General features: G+C 34.5%; 1 non-coding gene across 1 annotated transcript; it reads right to left on the reverse strand.

Annotated features, from left to right (window-relative positions):
- Positions 1-18,866: 18,866 nt before the first annotated feature.
- On the reverse strand, positions 18,867-18,973 carry LOC143648936 (U6 spliceosomal RNA). Its single transcript, XR_013158834.1, has one exon. It is a non-coding gene; the product is annotated as a U6 spliceosomal RNA (small nuclear RNA).
- Positions 18,974-19,344: the final 371 nt, after the last annotated feature.

Raw genomic sequence — 19,344 nt, forward strand, 5'->3', positions numbered from 1 at the left:
TGCTTGTTCTTCTTTTTCTTGATCAGATTAAAAAACAATCTTGGCTATTTTTATCCTCTATTATAGGTTTATTTTATTTTTTATTAACTTCTTTTGTTTTGTGATTTTCTTCTTTCTAATATCTTCTGTTTTAATATTTTGTTCTTTCTCTAACTGATGTCGATGTGTGTTCATTTTAAAATCAACAGTTGCAGGTGATGTTTAGCTTTAGAAGAAATCTTTAGAGAAATTACAGAATTTTAAAAACTTCTGAAATTTTTGGATTTAATTAGTTTCCTTGTTTGGCTTCCTAGGTTACTCAAAACAAATTCCATGAAATGTAGTAGGTTAAACAATGGGAATTCATTCACTCACAGCTCTGAGGCTGGGAAAATATCCAAATCAAAGCATCATCAAAGCAATGCTTTCTTCCCAAAGACAGATTGCCGGTGATCCTTGGCTTTCCCATCATATGGCTGTGTCTGCTGGTCTCTCCCTTCTCATCCAGGTTGCATTGATTTCAGCTCCTTGCTTCCATGGCTTTTTCTCTCTGTGTGTCTGAATTTCTTTCTCCTGGAAAGGGCTTCAGTAGAGGATTTAGGCCCATCCTGATTGAGGTAGGACACACTTTAAATGGAGTAGCTTCATCAAATGGTCCTACTTCTATGAATTTACAATCATAGGAACGGATTAGATAATAAAATGATTTTCTGAAGGTACAGACACCTTCAAACCACCACAGGCACTGTACATAAAAAAAAAGTTCTATTTTTATCCCTTCTCACCGTTTCACCTCCTCACAGTATCAGAAGCTGAAAGAAATGACCCAATTATTCATTACAAAAAGTGAAAGTGAAAATCAACTACTCTGCCTTCCAGAGACAGGAGTAAAAGACATTCAGAGAACCTCTTTCCATTATTTCACATTAAAAGGAAAATATGGTTTTGTCATATCTGCAAAGTTTATTCCACTTTAAATAAGTATAAAATGAATATCTTGAAATCGAGGCTTGCTTTCTTTTCTTTTGAGGCCAAAGAGAGAAGGTATATGTCTTTGTATTTGGGCATAATGCAAATTCAGAGAACTTAAATATTATCTGAACCTGAGTGGCTGTATTATACTTACTTTCCTAATCAGCAGATTAATAATTTAACTGAGGAAAAGAAAATGATATCAAAACAGATGAAGAGAGAATCTAAAGCCATGAGTGAGATCATGTTTGGGCTGGTCAGTAACCCTAGTTAAATGAAAGATGTCTGTGGGACAGCGGCTGTTTCTAACACTAGCAAATATTCTCATATTTTATTGGCAGATAGTTGGATGTGTTCCCACTTTGGGTGCAATTTCTGTATGCATAATTAATGTATTGAATATAAAATAGATTTTCAAAGGAAGTGTGAGGAATAAATGATTATTAAATGCCTAAATGTGAAGAAACAGTAATCAGTATATTTCTAAAACATGAAGGAAGATTGCATATATAATGGAAAAAACACTGGACTGTGAGTTAAGATATCTGGATTAAAGAGGGAATATAACACTATACAGTGAGCATTGACTTTGAACCTGGCTTTGAAGCCTATCTACAATGTATACAAGCTAAGTAAACTTAAAAAAGTCAATTAAAACCTGGATCTCAATTTGTTCGTCTGGTTAATACTGATACTATTAACTACAGAGTATAGATGTCACTTTAAAAAATGGGTGTTTATTACTGTTATTATTGCTCTTTTATTTCTCAGTTCCACAACTTCCTGGGTACAGTGCAGAGATTTTAATGTATAGAAATATTAAACAGCCATAGAAAATTAAGCCAAAGCCTTTTTCAGTCTGGATAGGATCAGATGCACTAATAAGCATCTTGTTATGAAATATTAAGCAGAGACTGAGCAGGCTGCACCAAGCAAGTTTAAGTTAGGGAAATAGACAGTAGAACAGGAGTCAGAGATAGTCTGGAATACAAGGACAACAGGATACTAAATCAAGTTTTTATCAAGGAAGTATGAAGGGAGGATGCTGAAACAGAAATCTAGTAACTACTATGTCTTTTATACATATACATATATATTTTTGAATGTTGTATGGTGGTGGTGGGGTAATATTTCATTTTTTTCCATGTGAATGTCCTGTTATTACAGCACCACTGGTTGAATTTTTTTATTTTTGGAGTGCAGAGGCCGGGAATCAAATCCAGGTATCCCACACGGCAGGGGAGAATTCTACCACCGAACTACAATGGACCCCCTCCTATGTTTATGTTAAATGAAGAATAAATGAATGCTAGAATTAATGTGAGAATGACAGAAAGTAGACTTCATCCATGGAAACATAGTGAATGGTTAGCAAAGAATTATTCAACTACTCCTATTACTTAGTAAATTTAATGGGGCAAATACGCATTTTCATGTGCTCCGCCAGGTGGAGGTGGTAAATGTATCTTCTCATGAGGTCATTATTGACAATATCAGATATTTTGTCATTCATGGAAATTTCACTTCTTTCATTTATTCTATAAATAATTTTTGAGTACCTACTTTGTGTTAGGCATCATAAGCCTTAAGCAAAGTTGACGATAATCCCTGCCCTCATAGTGGGTGTCAAGCAATAAACATAATGGCCCTGTAAGTCATTTATATGTGCTGAAAAATTATTCGGTCTTTGGAGAAGAATAAAGCAAGGATGTCTTAAAGGAATTGCAATGGTGAATAAATTGGTCAATGTTGTCCTTACTGGAAGAGTAGCAAAGTTTTAAAGAAGATAAAATAATGGGTCATGTAGATATATAGAAGAGGATTCCTGGAAAAGAAATAAAGCCAATGAGTAGAGTGAAGTAAAATCAGAAAAATATTAAGAGACCAAATATTGTAGAGCTTTGTAGGCCATTGTAAGAACTTTGCCATTCAGTTTGAGTAACATAAGAAAACACTGAAAGCTTTTGAACAGATGAGAACATAATATGAAATAGATATTTAAAAGATTACTTTGGCTGCTATATTAGGAATAAACTATAGGTGGGAGAAAGGACAGAAGCAGAGAGACCAATTAATAGACTTGCAATCACACAGCAGAGACATGGTAGTGCTAGGAACAGGTGATAGGAGTGAGGTGCCAAAACGGATCAGAATCTGAGTGTATTTTGAGGGTAAATTCCATAGATTTCTTGAGATTGGATATTTGTGTGCAAGAATGAGATAAATTAATGATAACTCTTAGGTTTTTGTTTTTTTTTTTTTTTTTGACCTGAGCAAATAAAAGAATGGAATTTATTTTAATTGGGTTGTAAAATACTACAGACAGTGCAAATTTGAAAAATAGTATTAGGAGTTCAGTAGTGAAAATATTAAATTTGAGATGTTTATTAAATGCCCAATGGAGAGAATAAGTTGGCAGTTAAATATACAAGTCTGGAGTTCAAAATAGAGGTTGCAGATGGAGATATAAATTTGAGCATTATCATCTTATGTACACTATTTTAAGTCTACCTGTTAGATGAAATAAAGGAGTTATGTGCATAGAGAAGAGGTCCCAGGACTCAGTGGTGAGGTGCTTCAATATTAAAAAGAGGCAAAGAAAAGGAAGAACCAGCAAGGCAGGAAGAGAAATTGGTGTGATTACTGAGATAATGGTAAAAGGAAAACCAATCAGGAGTAGTGTCCTGGAATCCAAATGAAAAATGGGCTTTCAGCAGTAAACAGTAATCAACTGATCCAAATATTCCTGATGAAGCATGTCAGATAAGAACTGAGAATTAACTAGTAGATTTAGTTAGTGTAATTGTCATTGATCTCCATGATGGTGATTTCAGTAGTTTTGTAAGCAAACGTACGATTGCTCTGGAGCTTAAATGTGACATAGAAGAGAGGGTGTTGGAGACAAAGTATAAAAGTCATTTTGAAGTTGAGCCTGCTTCCTAGTTTTTTTTTTTTAGGGTGTTGGAAAAATTATAAATAAGTCAAGGGAGAGGCAATAGGAAAGCTATTTGTTTATTTCCTTTGGAAGTTGTTAGATATAACAGCCTTTGACTGTCATTAAGATCCCTATACTTACTTGGTCTTCTAGTAGCTATTGATTGCACGACAGGTTTCTGAAGGAAATGCGCAAATGTGACACCTTAGGAGACAGAAAGTCTGTTCATTACTATAAGGCTTATTTATTTATTTGTTGGTTTGCTTTGTCACCCCCATTTCCAAAGCACCTCTTGATGATCTAGATAGAACCCTTGAAGGTGTAAGCAAAATATTTGCCTGTGCTAAATAAAATCTTATGCAAATTTAAGTAAAGAAGTCTCCTTGGCTACCTTATACTTGGCTAATGCACATCTTCATGCCTACCCTGATTCCCACTGAGTTTTACTAAGTTTTTATTGAAATGGAATTGAGGAAGTTGCTTCCTATAGGAGGAAGGAGACTTAAGGTTTTAATTAATTGCATCAGTTTAGAACTTCTAGTAAGGATTTAGTACTTCTAGGGTATTGGCCAAAAAGTCCAGAATTCCAAACAAACTGTATCCCGAGAAAATTCAAAGGGCACATTTCCATGGAAGACTGAGGTTTTAATTGGATACACTTAAGCCTCAATTTCTTGCAACATAGCTTAACAAATGTCATGGATTATGACCATCTACATCAATCTTACTACTTTTTGGTGCATGTTATGGATGTTGAAGATGGCAAGGAGTCTAGAGGTGACTTCAACTCTCCTCATAATTCAACAAATATATACAAATTAAGAAAGCTTAATATTTTCGTTATTTAGAGTTTACATGAAGTAGCCCCACCTCCTTTTTTCATTTACACTCCTCTCACTTTCTGTCATTTCAGTTCTTATTTTTCTCACAAGTACTGTTTTTTTCCAGGCCCCACCCAGGCTCAGATTGCTTCATTTCTTATAATTTTCCTTCCTTCAAAGATTTCAATGCATCAGTCATCTGCTGTCTTTTTTCCCCACAACCCTAAATACAAAGGTCTCACATAACTTTTTTTATATTCTCTAATTGGATAATAGGCACAAAAACACCTAGAATTCTACTTGGCTAACTGTTTCTTCCTTTCCCCAACAAAACCAATCCAGGAGAGGGTGTTTTAAGTTTTGGTGTGCATGTGTGTGCTGACAGACTGAGTTAGTTAGCTGCAAGGATAACTACAGCCATAAAAGGTTTTATATGGAAGGTCTGCTATAAAAAAACTAAGGAGAGGTATCATTTTGGTAAATTAAATAACATTTTCTATTAACATATACCATCAAGCTTTTGACCTCATTAGAATGACTATTATTTTGAAAATAATTTGCTAGTACAATATTAAAAATGGCATGCAACTTACTGAATCATAGAACATTAGTGCTAGAAGTGATTTTGGGTGTTCTCAAATTTCATGCTCCTCACTGATGAAGTAAGGTTTAGAGGAGTAAATGATTTGTTGATACTCACTTAACTAGACTTGACATCTCTCCATAGCTGGGTCAGTATTCTTTGCAGTGGCCCAGGCATTTGCACTGGATTGGAGGAATATTTAACATTTTAGAACACTTCATTCATTTTACTACAATCATTAAATTTTGTCTTCTGATTCAAAATTCAAGACATATATTTTTCATGGGCTTCTTTTTAGCTATTTTACTGTAAATGAAGATTTTATTTAAAAATATAGTGTTAGGCACTTGCATGGAGAATAAGAATGCAGTGTTCCTTTCAGAGTATAAGCTAAGTTGACATAGTAGAAACTTCTCTAGTTTCAGCAAATATGGGGTTTCCTTTTTATACTCTGCCTGCTTGAATTACAAACGACTCCTTGAAGCATCTGTTTTCACTAAATTTGACAGCCAGGAGGGAAGGTTCACAATTTCAGCAGCTGTTATTTGTTTTTTTCCTTTACTGAGATGAGCAGCAAGACCACAATGTCTGGAGATTTGTTTGATTACACAGCAGGACAGTAGAAGCTAAAGCAAGAAGATGATAGAAAGCATGAGAAGAGAGAGGAAGGCATGGCATGAACAAACATCAAAAAAGCCTAGTTTGACAAGCAGAATCCAAAATAAGATTTACTTTAACCTTATGGTGACCAGAGAGAATATGTCTGATGCAAAATAGCCACAAGTCAGGAGTCAAGAGCACTTATTATGCATAGTATATACAAACCAAGTTATAGACATCATTATGTACAAAGGAAAGTTTCCTGTTATTGAGCATTGGGTTGACAAACATTATTCCGTAACTCATAATATCCTCTGTTTTGCAAAACAATTTTGTAAAACAATTTATTGAACTGTAAAATAAGATAGTATTTGTTTTTAAAGGACTTTAAAAGAGAATATTAAGTGCTTTGTTCAACAACTGATTAAGGGAACAAGTTTGGAAAACAGGGTGTGAACAACCAAGCTAGAGGCAGAAACTAAAATGCAGAGTTGAGCAGAGCTCCCGACTTAGGGAAGATACAGGAAAAAAAACAAACAAACAATGCCTTTAGGACAATGAAAGCAAATGAGTTCACTAGCAAAATTGAACCCCAGAGCCAGGCTGGTTTACTGCAGGAAAAGAGATACAATTATTCTCAATGAAGTGTTAGAAGCTACCAAAAGCAGATACCATGAAATGGGTTGACTTTTAACAGTAGGAATTTATTAGTTTAACAGCTCATGGTTCTGAGGCTGTGAAAATGTCCAAATCGAGTTATTAAAAAGATAATACATCCTTCCTGAAGACCAGCTGCTGGTGATCCTGGGCTTCTCTGTCACACGGCAAAGAACAGAGCATGATCTGCTGGTCTCTCCCTTCTCTTCCCGGTTTTGTTGCTTTCAGCTTCTTACTTCCATGGCTTTTTCTCTTTGTCTGAATTCAGTCTGTTATAAAGGACTCCAGTAAGAGGATTTAGACGTACACTGAATAAGACAGGTCACATCTTAAGCTCAGAATCTACTCACCAAAGGTTCGTGCTTACGATGGGTCCACACCTGCAGGAATAGAGTACATTTGCAAACATGGTTTTCTGGGGCACACACAGCTTCAAACTACCACAGAAACTAATAGGCTAGTCCCCTGGGGTAGAGAGCCCACATTTATTTCTGTGTAGCAGTCCCACTCATGAGACAGGTGTAAGCAGTATATCTCTGTACAGAGTAGATGAGAAATTTGAAAACTACAAGACAGGCAGATAAAGGGGTCTAATAGTCCAAGAAGAAAACTTATGAAAAAAATATCCTCTCCTGAAGATGTAACAGTAAATGTGAAGATTTGTTTAGTGAACAGTAATGCTATTATAGTTAAAATAAAGAACCCTATTTCCAAGAAAAAACAAAAATGACTGATGACTGTTTGCCAATTATAAAAGCAGTAAATGTTGAGGCAGACTTTAAAATGAAGGGAAGAATATCTATTTCTGATCAATTATCCATATGAAGATACCAAAGCCAGAGAGTCTTCTGCATGATTCTTTTGATTGGTAATTTAATTTTAGCTAACTGGACTTTAATTAAAAAAGAAAAGAAAAAAATCTCTATATTCAAATTTTGAAATGAATTAATTTCTGTTAAAAGAAGAAATCTTTATTTCATCTTCAATGTGGGTCACAATGACCTTAAATTATTTATTCTTTGAAAACAAAAGTGTGCTCGATGCCATGCATTGTAGAAATGCATGTAGAAATTTGCTACACTATTTTATAGTTAAAGAAAGGTTTTAAAACTGAGGTTTTGCTAAAAAGAACAGTACTGTGCATATTTTGAGGGGGAAGAAACATAGCCCACATCTCATCAGTCTTTAGACTATTGTTTGACATAATTCAATTTGTTGATAAATTAGACTAAGCCAAGAGAAATGTTTTTTCCTTTTTCCTCAAAATTTGATTATTTTGATTAAGCGTAAGTTATTACTCAAAGCTCCTCTTTATTTTATAGGAGAAAAAATAAAATTGAAGATACTTTTTTAATTAGTGAAAAAATAACAACTGTGGAGCTGGCAAAAATCAAAGGATGTATAAAATGCATAATAGGCTTAATATAAGGGAGACAAGTATGTTTCAATTCAGACAGACATGATTCAAGACAAATAATGGATACTAGTCTAGTAATAACACATAAATCTGGGAGAACCTCAAAGTCAAGTACTGGGAATTTCGTACACTTGCAGATATGAAATATAATTATTTTTGATAAAATGTGCAAAATGCTCAACTGATAGAACTTCTGGCAGAAGAGAGAAATCCAATGAGTTTATAGTCCTTTCAAAATAACTTCGTAAGAAGTGTTATCTTTCTGTTTTCTGTTTTAGTTTTAGTAGTACTTATAAGAATACATTGCCATTAAGGTTTTCAAAATGTTTTGCATTTTAGGTGAATAAAAATAGATTTTTGTCTTTGGGAAACAAAATATTGGTATAATGATATTACATGAGTAAGAGTAGTTAAGTTCATTTTAAGGACCGTGTTTGTAATAATAATTTTCTAAGACAATGTTCCTGGGCTGGGAATATTGATTTAGTTATGAAACTCCTTCTCTTTTATTCCTGTCTCAGTGGAAAGCACTGTCCTCTACTAATTATCTAAGACAGCACATTAGGTTCATCCTTGGTATGTCCACAACTGCAGCACTAGTTATTTTAATGTTGGTGCATAAATATCGTCTCTCTACTCTTTTTTTCTTGATTCCTTGATTTTCTTTTATTAGAGAAGTTATAGGTTTTCAGAAAAAGCATGCATAAAATACATATAATGCACTTTTCCCATATGCCATCCTACTATTAACACCTTGCATTAGTGTGGTACATTTGTTATAATTCATGAAAGAATATTTTTATACTTGTACTACTAACTATAGTCCTTCATTTACAATAGGGTTCACTGTTTGTGTTTTACTGTCCCACATGGGCTTTAAAAAATTTTCTATGCTAGTAATATTTATACAACCTAAAATTTCCCTTTTTAGCCACAATCACATATATAATCCAATGGTGTTACATACTTTCATTATGTTGTGCTATCATTCCTACCATGTATTACCAAAATGTAGCATTCAACCCTATACAATGTAAGCATCAATTTTCCATTCCCTACTCTCAGCACAGCCCCTGGTAACTTATGTTCTAGATTCTGATTCTATGAGTTCACTCATTCTAATTGTTAAATATCAGTGAGATCATACAATATGTGTCCTTTTGTGTCTGGCTTATTTCACTGAACATGATGTCTTTGAGGGCTATACATGTTCCAACAAGTATCAGTATGTCATTCTTTTTTACTGCTGAATATTATTCTCTTGTATATACATACTACATTGTGTTTATCACAACCACATTCATTAGTGGTTGGACACTTGGGTTGCTTCCATCTATGAGAATTGTGATCAATGTTAATATAAACAATGGTGTGAAAATGTCTGTCTGAGTTCCTGATTTCAATTCTTTGGGGTATATTCCTAGAAGTGAGATTGCCAGGCATTATGGTAATTCTATACTTAACTTTCTGAGTTGCTGCCAAACTGTCTTCCACTGCTGTTGTAGCATTTCACAATCTACCAGCAATCAATGAGTGTTCCTCATTCTCCACATCTTCTCTAATACTTTTAATTTTCTGTTTTTCAATAGCAGCCATTCTAGTGGGTGTGAAATGGAATCTCATTGTTGTTTTGATTTGCATTTCTCTAATAGCTCATGATGTTGAGCATCTTTTCATGTGTTTCTTTGGCCATTTATGTACTTCCTTTGGAGAAATGACTATTCAAGTCTTTTGCTGATTTTTAAAATGGGTTATTTGTCTTTTTATTTTTGGGTTGGGATATCTTTATGTATTCTGGATATTAAACTCTTATAATAGGTGTGGTTTCCAAATATTTTTTTCCCATTGAGTAGACTGCCTTTCTACTTTCTTGACGACATCCTTTGACACATAAATGTTTTTAATTTCGATGAAGTTCCCATTTATTTGTTTATTTTTCTTTTGTTACTTGTGTTTTGGTGTAAAGCTTATGAAGCCATGGTCTAAGAAAAGATCCTGAAGATATTTCCTTATGATTTCTCCTAGGGGTTTTATATATTTAAGACTCTGAACCACTTTGAGTTAAATTTTGTATATGGTATGAAAAAGGGATCCCTCTTCATTCTTTTTCATATGGATATTCAGTTCAACCAGCATCATGTTTTGAAGAGACTAATCTTTACCAATTGAGTGGAGTTGGCACCATCATCAAAAATCAACTGGCCATACATGTAAGAGTCTATTTCTCAACTCTTAATTCAATTCCATTGGTCTATGTATCTATCCATGTGTCAGTACCATGCTTTTTTGATGAGAGTGGTTTTGTAATAAGTTTAATGTCAGGAGTTGTGTTTCCTCCAAATTCTGTCTTTGTTTTCAAGATAGCTTTGGCTATTCAGGGCCCTTTATCCTTCCAAATAAATTTGTTAATTGGATTTTCCATTTTTGCAAAGTAAGCTGTTCACATTTTGATTAGGTATGCACTGAATCTGTAAATTATTTTGACATCCTGATAATATTTTGTCTTCCAATCTATAAGCATGGAATGTCCTTCCATTTATTTAGGTCTTCTTTAATTTCTTTTAGCAATGTTTTATAATTTTCCAGGTATAAGTCCTTTAAATCCTTGGTTTAATTTATTCTTAGATATTTAATTGCAAGAAAAAAATTCATTTAATTTTTTTCTTGATTTCATCCTCAGATTGCTCATCATTGGTGGACAGACACACCACAATTTTTTTTACATTGATCTTGTACTCTGCCATTTGTCTATATCATTTATTAGTTGTAGGAGATTGTTGTACATTTTTCTGGATTTTCTATGTATAAGATCATGTCATCTGTAAATAATGAAAGTTTTACTTCTTCCTTTCCAATTTGCATGCCTTTAATATCTTCTTATTGCCTACTTGTTCAAGCAAGAACTTCTCTACTTGCTCTTTCTAGAACTTCTACTACAGTAAGTGACAGTAGTGACTTGTGCATTCTTGTCTTCTTGATATCAGACAGAAAGTTTTCAGTCTTTAACCATTGAATATGATGTCAGCAGGTTTTACATGTATTTCCTTTATCATGTTGAGGAAGTTTCCTTTTATTCCTATTTTTCTAAGTGAACTTAACAAAAAAAAAAACGCTGGATTTTGACAAATGTTTTTTCTGCATCAATTGAGATGAACTTTTTTTTTAATCTTTCATTTTGTCAATGTATTGTATTACATTAATAATTTGTTTTTTTATGTGGAACTACCCTTGCATACTTGGGATAAATCCCACTTAATCATGGTATATAATTCTTTTATTGCGCTGTTGTATTCAGTTTGGTAGTATTTTGTTGAGAATTTATATTTGTAAGGGAAATTTGTCTGTAATTTTCTTTTCTTGTATCTTTAACAGGCTTTAGTATTTGGGTGATATTGGCCTCATTGATTGAGTTAGATAGTATTCCTCCACTTTAATTTTTTTGGAAGAGTTTGAGCACAATTGGTACTAATTCTTCTTGGCATATTTGGCAGAATCTACCTGTCAAGCCATCTGGTCCTGTGTTTTTTTGGGGGGGAGGAGGAGGTTTTTGATTACTGATTCAATATTTTTACTAGTTATTGGTTTGTTGATAACACCTATTTTTTCTTGAGTCAGTATAGGTAATTTGCATGTTTCTAAGAATTTTCTTATTTCGTCTAAGTTATGTAATTTATTGTTACGTGATTGTTCATATTATCCTCCTACAGTCCCTTTTATTTCAGTGGAGTTGGTAGTAATATCCTTCTTTTCATTTCTGACTTTCATTATTTGTATGTCTTCTCTTTCTGTCTTTGTCACTATAAAAAAAAGTTTATCAATTTTACTGATCTTTACAAAGAATCAACTTTTGGTTTTGTTGGTTTTATTGTTTTTTTGTATTCTCAATTTCATTTATTTCTGCGCTGATCTTTGTTATTTCTTTTTCTGCTTGCTTTGGTTTTAGCTTGCTGTTCTTTTTTCTAGTTCTTCCATATATGCATTTAGATATATGATATTATCTTCTTTTTAATGTCAGGATTTAGGGCTATAAATTTCCCTCTCAACACCACTTTCACTGCATGCCACTAGTTCTGATATGTTCTATTCTCATCTGGCTTTGTCTCAAAATATTTACTGGTTTCCCATATGATTTCTTCTTTGACCCTCTGATTAAGAGAGGGTTGCAGATGCATATGACACTTCTCAGCTGCTTGTGTTCTTCCCTGGGTCTCTGCAGACTTAGGTCCCTGTGCCTGGATATGTGTGGTGTTCTAACTTGCTGCTGTGAGTGGCTCTATGGTCTGCATCTATGGCAGATGGAAGCCAGGCCATGCTGTCTCTGTGTGACTTTAAACTGCCCAGGATAAGTGTTTTTTTGCACTAAGTCTATTGAGTAGCTTTACAATAGATCTCCTTGCCTCCAATTTTACTACTAATAGGTCTTAGTAAAATAGAAAGAAATATATTGCTAGAATATACAAGGTCGTAAAGAATATAGGTGTTTTGTTTTCCTTTATTATTCTGTATTTTTTTGTTCTACATTAAACTTCCATTAGTTTTGTGTTTAGAGTATAAAATTAAAAATTTTCTAAACTAATCACATACACATTCTGTCTAGATCTGAAAATCTTGAACCTCATTAAGTCAAAATTTACCGGCTAAACTTTTAGTATGACATAAGTCATACTAGATTAGCTTATTTTGACATAACAAGTAAACATAAAAGATCAGTTTCTTAGTAGAGAATAAACTGATTTCTTGCTCATAAAATGACTGTTCTTCCAGAGTGAGGCCTTGTTCACCTTTGTACCTGCAGTGCCAGCACATAAGATCTCAATACATCTTTGTTGAATAAACTGCCCCCCTCTCTCTCCCCCAAACACGGATTACTGTTCCTAATTTCAGTCATCATTAGTTGGCTCTTCATTCCAGGATGCTTTGATCTTATCTCCATATAAACATGCTGTTCTGCTACTTGTAGGCTAGGAAACTCACAGAATTGCACACTGACTCCATAGATCTTCTATCTGGAGGTGGTACATATTAATGTTGTTTACCTATCATTGTTCAGAGTTAGTCACAGGGCCACAGCTCATTCAAGGAGGCATGTGCCCAAAAGAAGAGCACCAGAAAGTTGGGGGGGGGGGTAATTAGTCATTTTTACCATAATCAACATTTGTAAATTGAAAAAAAAATCTAATAGGCATCAACATTTTAATTTAATGCTTCAAAGAGAGATTCCACTTACAAATAACCTAATTGAGCCAGTTTTAGGGGGGTGGTGACATACAAGCATTCAGTAATTATATTAAAAGTAGAGACTGGATGGTGTGACCGTGGCTGGGCGGTGTGACGGTGGCTTAGTGGCAGAATTTCTGCCTGCCATGCCTTAGACCTGGGTTCGATTCCTAGTGCCTGCCCATGTAAAAAAAAAAAAGGAAGAAACCATTCATCCATCAAAAGAAGGTCCACACTATACTGAAGAGTAAAGAATAATCTTTCTGGCATTCCTGTATAAATGAAAGGTAATAGAAGAGGAAAGGATCCTTAGGAACTTGCTGAGATCAACGCATTTTCATGTATAATGTTGACGATGACCCTTCTATTTTCACTCTTCATGTACTCACATGCTCACTTTTAAAATACATCAAATGCTACTTGGCCAGAAGAAGTCATGCCTACAGGTGAAGACATGCGTTTATGATGTTTTCACTTTTCAGTACCCATTCCCTGTAGTAAAGTTGTCTTAAAGAGGTGTATATCAAGTATTCTGACAAATCTCACTAAGTCTTTTACTCTGAGAAAAAAAGCGCTATATGTATATAGGTTTTGGTTTGCCAGTGTCTATATGACTAGATTTCATCCATAACTGAACTTAAAAGTTTGAAATTTGTAGAATATTGATAAAATATTATGAACTTGAAGTGGTACTAAATTTCCACCAAATTTCAACTTAGTCTAATGTGATCCTACTGAGACCACCTCTACTTATTCCCAAATTGTTATACATTTGATAATATGCCTGTGTGTGATGGAGTTTGCAATCATGTATTTAGTGGATAATAAAACAAGGAGATATTACATAAAAGGAGCCAGGATAAATGTTAATACTAATAATAGTATTAACTATTATTAGTATTAATACTATTAATAGTATAAATAGTATTAATAGGATAATACTAGAATACCCTAGAGTAGAAGATTTACTGATGGCTCCAAAAAAGATATATCCAAGTCCCACCCTCAGAAGCCTATTTAGCAAAAGGGTCTTTGCAGACATAATTAATTATCTGAAGATGAGATCCAGAGATGGGTTCATCCTGGATTTTCAGGTTGAGAACTAAATCAAATAATATGTCCATAAAAGAGACAGAAGAGAAAGTACAGAGAAGAGGAGAAGGCCTTGTGAAGTTGGAGGCAGAGACTGGGGTCATGCAGCTGCATCCTAAGAATGACTAGAGCCACCAGAAGCTGGAGAGGGCAAGGAAGAATGCTCTCCTTGAGCCTTTGTAGGGAGTGCTGCCCTACCAATACTATGAGTTCAGACTGCTGCCCTCCAGAAGCATGAGAGACTAAAATTGAATAATATAAACCATCAAGTTTGTGGTAATTTGTTATGCAACCCTAGGAAACTAATACACCCATAATCTGCTTATACATCCCAACCATAGAGACAAGTGCATTCAACTATATCTGTACCTCTTCACACACACATCATAAAATCCCATTTATCTTCATTAACAGAAGAACTTTTGTTACCATATATGGCAGATATTTAGTCAATACTAAAATATTTTTATTTTATATGATGCATTAGTGAGGGTTCGCTAGAGAAACAGAACCGATAGAAGAAATCTCTAAATGTGAGATTTTATGAAAGTGTCTCATGCAACTGTGGAGATGCACAAATCCAGTTCCATAGGTTAGGCCATGGGCTGCCAACAATGATGAAGGTGTTCAATGAATTTCCCAGGAGAAGCTGCCTGGCTAAGCAGAGATAGAAATTCTCTCTTCTGACAGCTGAAGTCATCACTTCTCCCTTAAAACTCTTCAATTGATTGGATTAAATCCCATAATTGGGATATTAAACTCTTATAATAGGTGTGGTTTCCAAATATTTTTTCCCATTGAGTAGACTGCCTTTTTACTTTCTTGACGACATCCTTTGACACATAAATGTTTTTAATCTTGATGAAGTTCCCATTTATTTGTTTATTTTTCTTTTGTTACTTGTGTTTTGGTGTAAAGCTTAAGAAGCCATGGCCTAACAAAAGATCCTGAAGATATTTCCCTATGATTGCAGAAGACAAAATTCTGTAGCTTTAAGATTAACAATTTGATAAATAAAATATTTGATCATAGATGTAATCACCCACAGATACAATCAACAAACTGATGCTTTGGAAGTCCATAAAATGTCCTCACAGTAATGGTTAGGCCAGTACTTGCTTGACCAGACAACTGGGCACCATCCCCTGGCCAAGTTGACCCATGAACTTAACCATCATATATGATATCACAGTTCATTTAGAATTCTTATTATGTTTATGCCTCTCCTAGATATTTAAATGATGGAAATTTGTTACTGGTTTCATTCTTTTTAGGTGGTCTGTGTATTCATCAAAATCTTAAAGATATAGAATGTTGGTGCTTGAAGGATCCTATGCTTATATGTTGAAAACAGAAACTAAGGTGAATATAATATCAGACATAATTGAAGGCTTCCTGTGGCAGCTTGGAGCTATGTACCCCCAGAAAACACGTTTTTTAAACTTAATTCATTCCTGTGTGTGTGAACCTATTGTAAATAAGATCTTTTGGTGAGGTTACTTCAGTTAAGGTATGGCCCAGCTGAATAAGGGTGAGTCTTAATTCTATTACTGCAGTCCTTTATTAGCAGAATGAAATTCATACGCATGGAGAGAAAAGGACCAAAACCCGACAGAATCCAGAGAAGCCAGGGAAGTTGCCATATGCGTTGCCATGTGACAGAAAAACAAAGGATGAAGGTTTTCTGTCAGCCATCCCCAGAATGCCACAGTCTTTTGGGAGAAAGCATCATCAGATTTATGACAAATTGATTGGAGGTTCTCCTAGCCTCAAAGCCATCAGCCAATAAATTTTGGTTGCTTAAACCAGCCCAATGCATGGTATTTGTTTTAGCAACCAGCAAACTAAGGAAAGAACATGGAAGAAAAAGTTCAAAGTCTGTGTATGGTGTGAGGCTGTTAGCAGCCCCAGGTGTGCTGGGTCTAGGTCTTCTCAGAGTGGGGTTGCTTGAGAATGCCCCCCCAATATGGATTCCATTGAAGGCTAAATACCAGTAAGAGGCCAATAGTTAGCAAGTACCATAAAGAAAAGTGGAAAAGAACTTTGAAGATTCAGTTATGACACCAACTGGGTGACAATACCTTTCAGGGCTGAGGTAATGTTCTCCAGAAGGTTGTGTATGTTGTAAACCAACATGTACTCTGTGATGTTGTTTCTCTCATAGGTAGGATTCACATATCCAGGAATGAAGGGATAGAAATCGGAGTGGCACCACTCACTATTGACCCTAGAGATTCATTAGAAAAAGTTTTGCTTCCTGACCCCACACATTTAAGATCTTCTGGTCTACAGTTCTTAGTTTCAAAAAAGAGAGTTCTTCTACCAGGAGACAGAATAATAATTCCATTGAACTGGAAGTTAGACTTCTACCTGGCCACTTTGATATCCTTATGTCTCTAACTCAAGAGACAAAGAAAGAAATTACTGTTCTGGCTGGGGTGATTGATGCTGATTATCAAAGGGAAATAGGACCGCAGCTACTCAAAGGAGGTAAAGAAGAATTTACCTGTAATACAGAAGATCCATTTGGGAATCTCTAAGTACTATCATGCCCTGGGATTAAAGTCAATGGAAAACTACAACAACCCAACCCATGCAGGACTACTAATGGCCAAGAACCTTAAGGAATGATGATTTGGGTCACTCCAGAAGACAAAGAACCACATGTAGCTGAGATGTTTGCTTAGGAAATATGTAATGGATAGTGGAAGCAGGCAGTTGTGGATATGAACTATGCCCATATGACCAGTTACAGATATGAGGGTTATAATGGTGTTTTCAGTTGCTAAACCTGTCAGAATGCAATATACCCAAAAGAGGTTGGCTTTTTCAACTGGGATTTATTATTTAAAAATTTATAGCTTTAAAGCCATGAAAACGTCCAAATTAAGGTATCCAGAGAAAGACACGTTGACTTTAAAGAGAGGCTGATGGCACCTGTGGTTCTTCTGTCACAAGAGAAGACATGTGGCTGGCATCTTTCATCCTTCACTCCTTGAGTTGCTCTGCTTTCAGTTTCTGCCAGTGGCTTCCTCTCTGAGCTTTTATGGGTCCTTGCTTGTTCATCCAGGGCACTTCTGTGTCTCTTAGTTTCACTCAGCTCTTGCTCTCTTCAAAAATATCTCTCCCTTAAAAGACTCCAGCAAGCAGATTAAGGCCCATCTTGAGTAGGCAAGAGCATATCTCCATGGAAACAACTGAATCAAAAGGTCCCACCCAACAATAGGTCTGCCTCTGCAAGATTGGATTAAAAGAACATTGCCTCTTCTGGGATACATAACAGATTTAAACCAGCACAAATGGCTATGAATATTTCTTCCTTGTTTTTTTATGAATATGTTTGCATATATACATAAAGCAAACGTCTTTGTTTTCTTTCCTACCTAATCTCATCATGTGCCTTATGTCATAGTATTGAAATCATAAGATATCAAGTTTAAGAGTGACTACCTCCCAAGGACTGCACCCTCTTCTGGGGAAAGAATTAGTGTGTTTCCTATTAGATACAGAGAAGAGTAATTATGTTAGGCAAAAGTGTGACTGTTGTTTTTATTTACAGATTAAGTTTTGCTTAAGGAGATGTTTATGGGTTCCAAGTTGACAGGGGTGGACTGTGATGGTGAAATTCATATGTCAGCTTGGTCAGGTTGTGCTGTCTAGGTTTTTGGTCAGCAAACACTGACCTGATTATTACTGTGGGGATGTATCATAGATTTAAATCACCAGCAAGTTGATTGAATCTATGACTGAATATATCTTTAATCAAGAAAGTAGATTGTCTTCATCAATGAGAGAAATATCATCTAATCAACTGAAGGGACTTAAAGGGAAAATGGATGATTCCAGTAGTTAAAATAAATAATTTCCACTTTAGTTGCCAGCTTTTTCTGGGGAATTCATCAAAAACTTTCATCAGAGTTCCCAGCTTGCAGCCTGCCCTATGGAATTCAGACTTGCCCATCTCCCCTCATGTACCCCACCCCCCACAGACATGTGAGACAATCCTATAATAAATATCATAATATTTACATTATATTTATCTCCTGTTGGTTCTGTTTCTCTGGAGAATTCTAATACAGATTCCTTTAAGAGTTAAAACTTAGCAAAATAAAGGTTTAAAATATTTATTCTATCTGAAGGGTATGATTACTTATATAATATATTCTTATTTTTTAATTGATTATAAAATGGTGTTAAAGGGCTTGAAACTAGTGAAGGTTTTAATCATCACAAAATTTGGAATTTTAAATTGCCCACTTGAAAGTAGAAAGTTTTATATATTTACTATTAAAATTATTTAAAACCAATATTTAATCATTTAGAAGATGGTTTTGAAGCATGGAACATGTTAGCCAATCTATTTCATTTTCTTTATCTCTAAGCCCACGTTGTTATCAATTTAAATATTCACACACCAGTTTTATATCTGATATTTTTATGATATGTTTTTGGTACTTTTAACTTTTTAACTGTCTCTGACTTTATGTTTAAAGTGTATCTCTTATGAACATGATATAGTTAAGTTTTGTTTTTTATCTGTTTTTTATTTTTTATTTATTTTTTATTTTATTTATTTTATTTTATTTTTTCTCTAAAAATATAGAATGCTTCATGAATTTGCGTGTCATCCTTGTGCAGGGGCCATGCTAATCTTCTTTGTATCATTCCAATCTTAGGTTATGTGCCGCTGAAGCAAGCACTATCAATCTGTCTATTAATTTGTGGTTTAGACTGTTTATATTTAAAGTAATTATTGATATGCCAGCTTGTTTTATATGTATCCAATCAATTCTTAACCCCTTCATTAATCTTTTTCTCCCCTTTTGTCAAAGACAAATTGAGAATTTATCTTATTGCCTCTTCCTTTATGCTACTTTCTATTTTCTCTATAGATCATAAAATTTATTGAAATTCATAACTGTGTAACTTCAAAAATTATCTACTTCTTTACAGACAATGAAAGGATGCATACAATAATAAATACATATAAATATAATAAATATAATAAAATATATATGTATTTGTTTATCCTCCATGGTTGTCATACATTATGCTTCTACATATTTAATAA

This window comes from Tamandua tetradactyla, chromosome 10, assembly GCF_023851605.1.
Source record: "Tamandua tetradactyla isolate mTamTet1 chromosome 10, mTamTet1.pri, whole genome shotgun sequence".
Classification (NCBI taxonomy): domain Eukaryota; kingdom Metazoa; phylum Chordata; class Mammalia; order Pilosa; family Myrmecophagidae; genus Tamandua; species Tamandua tetradactyla.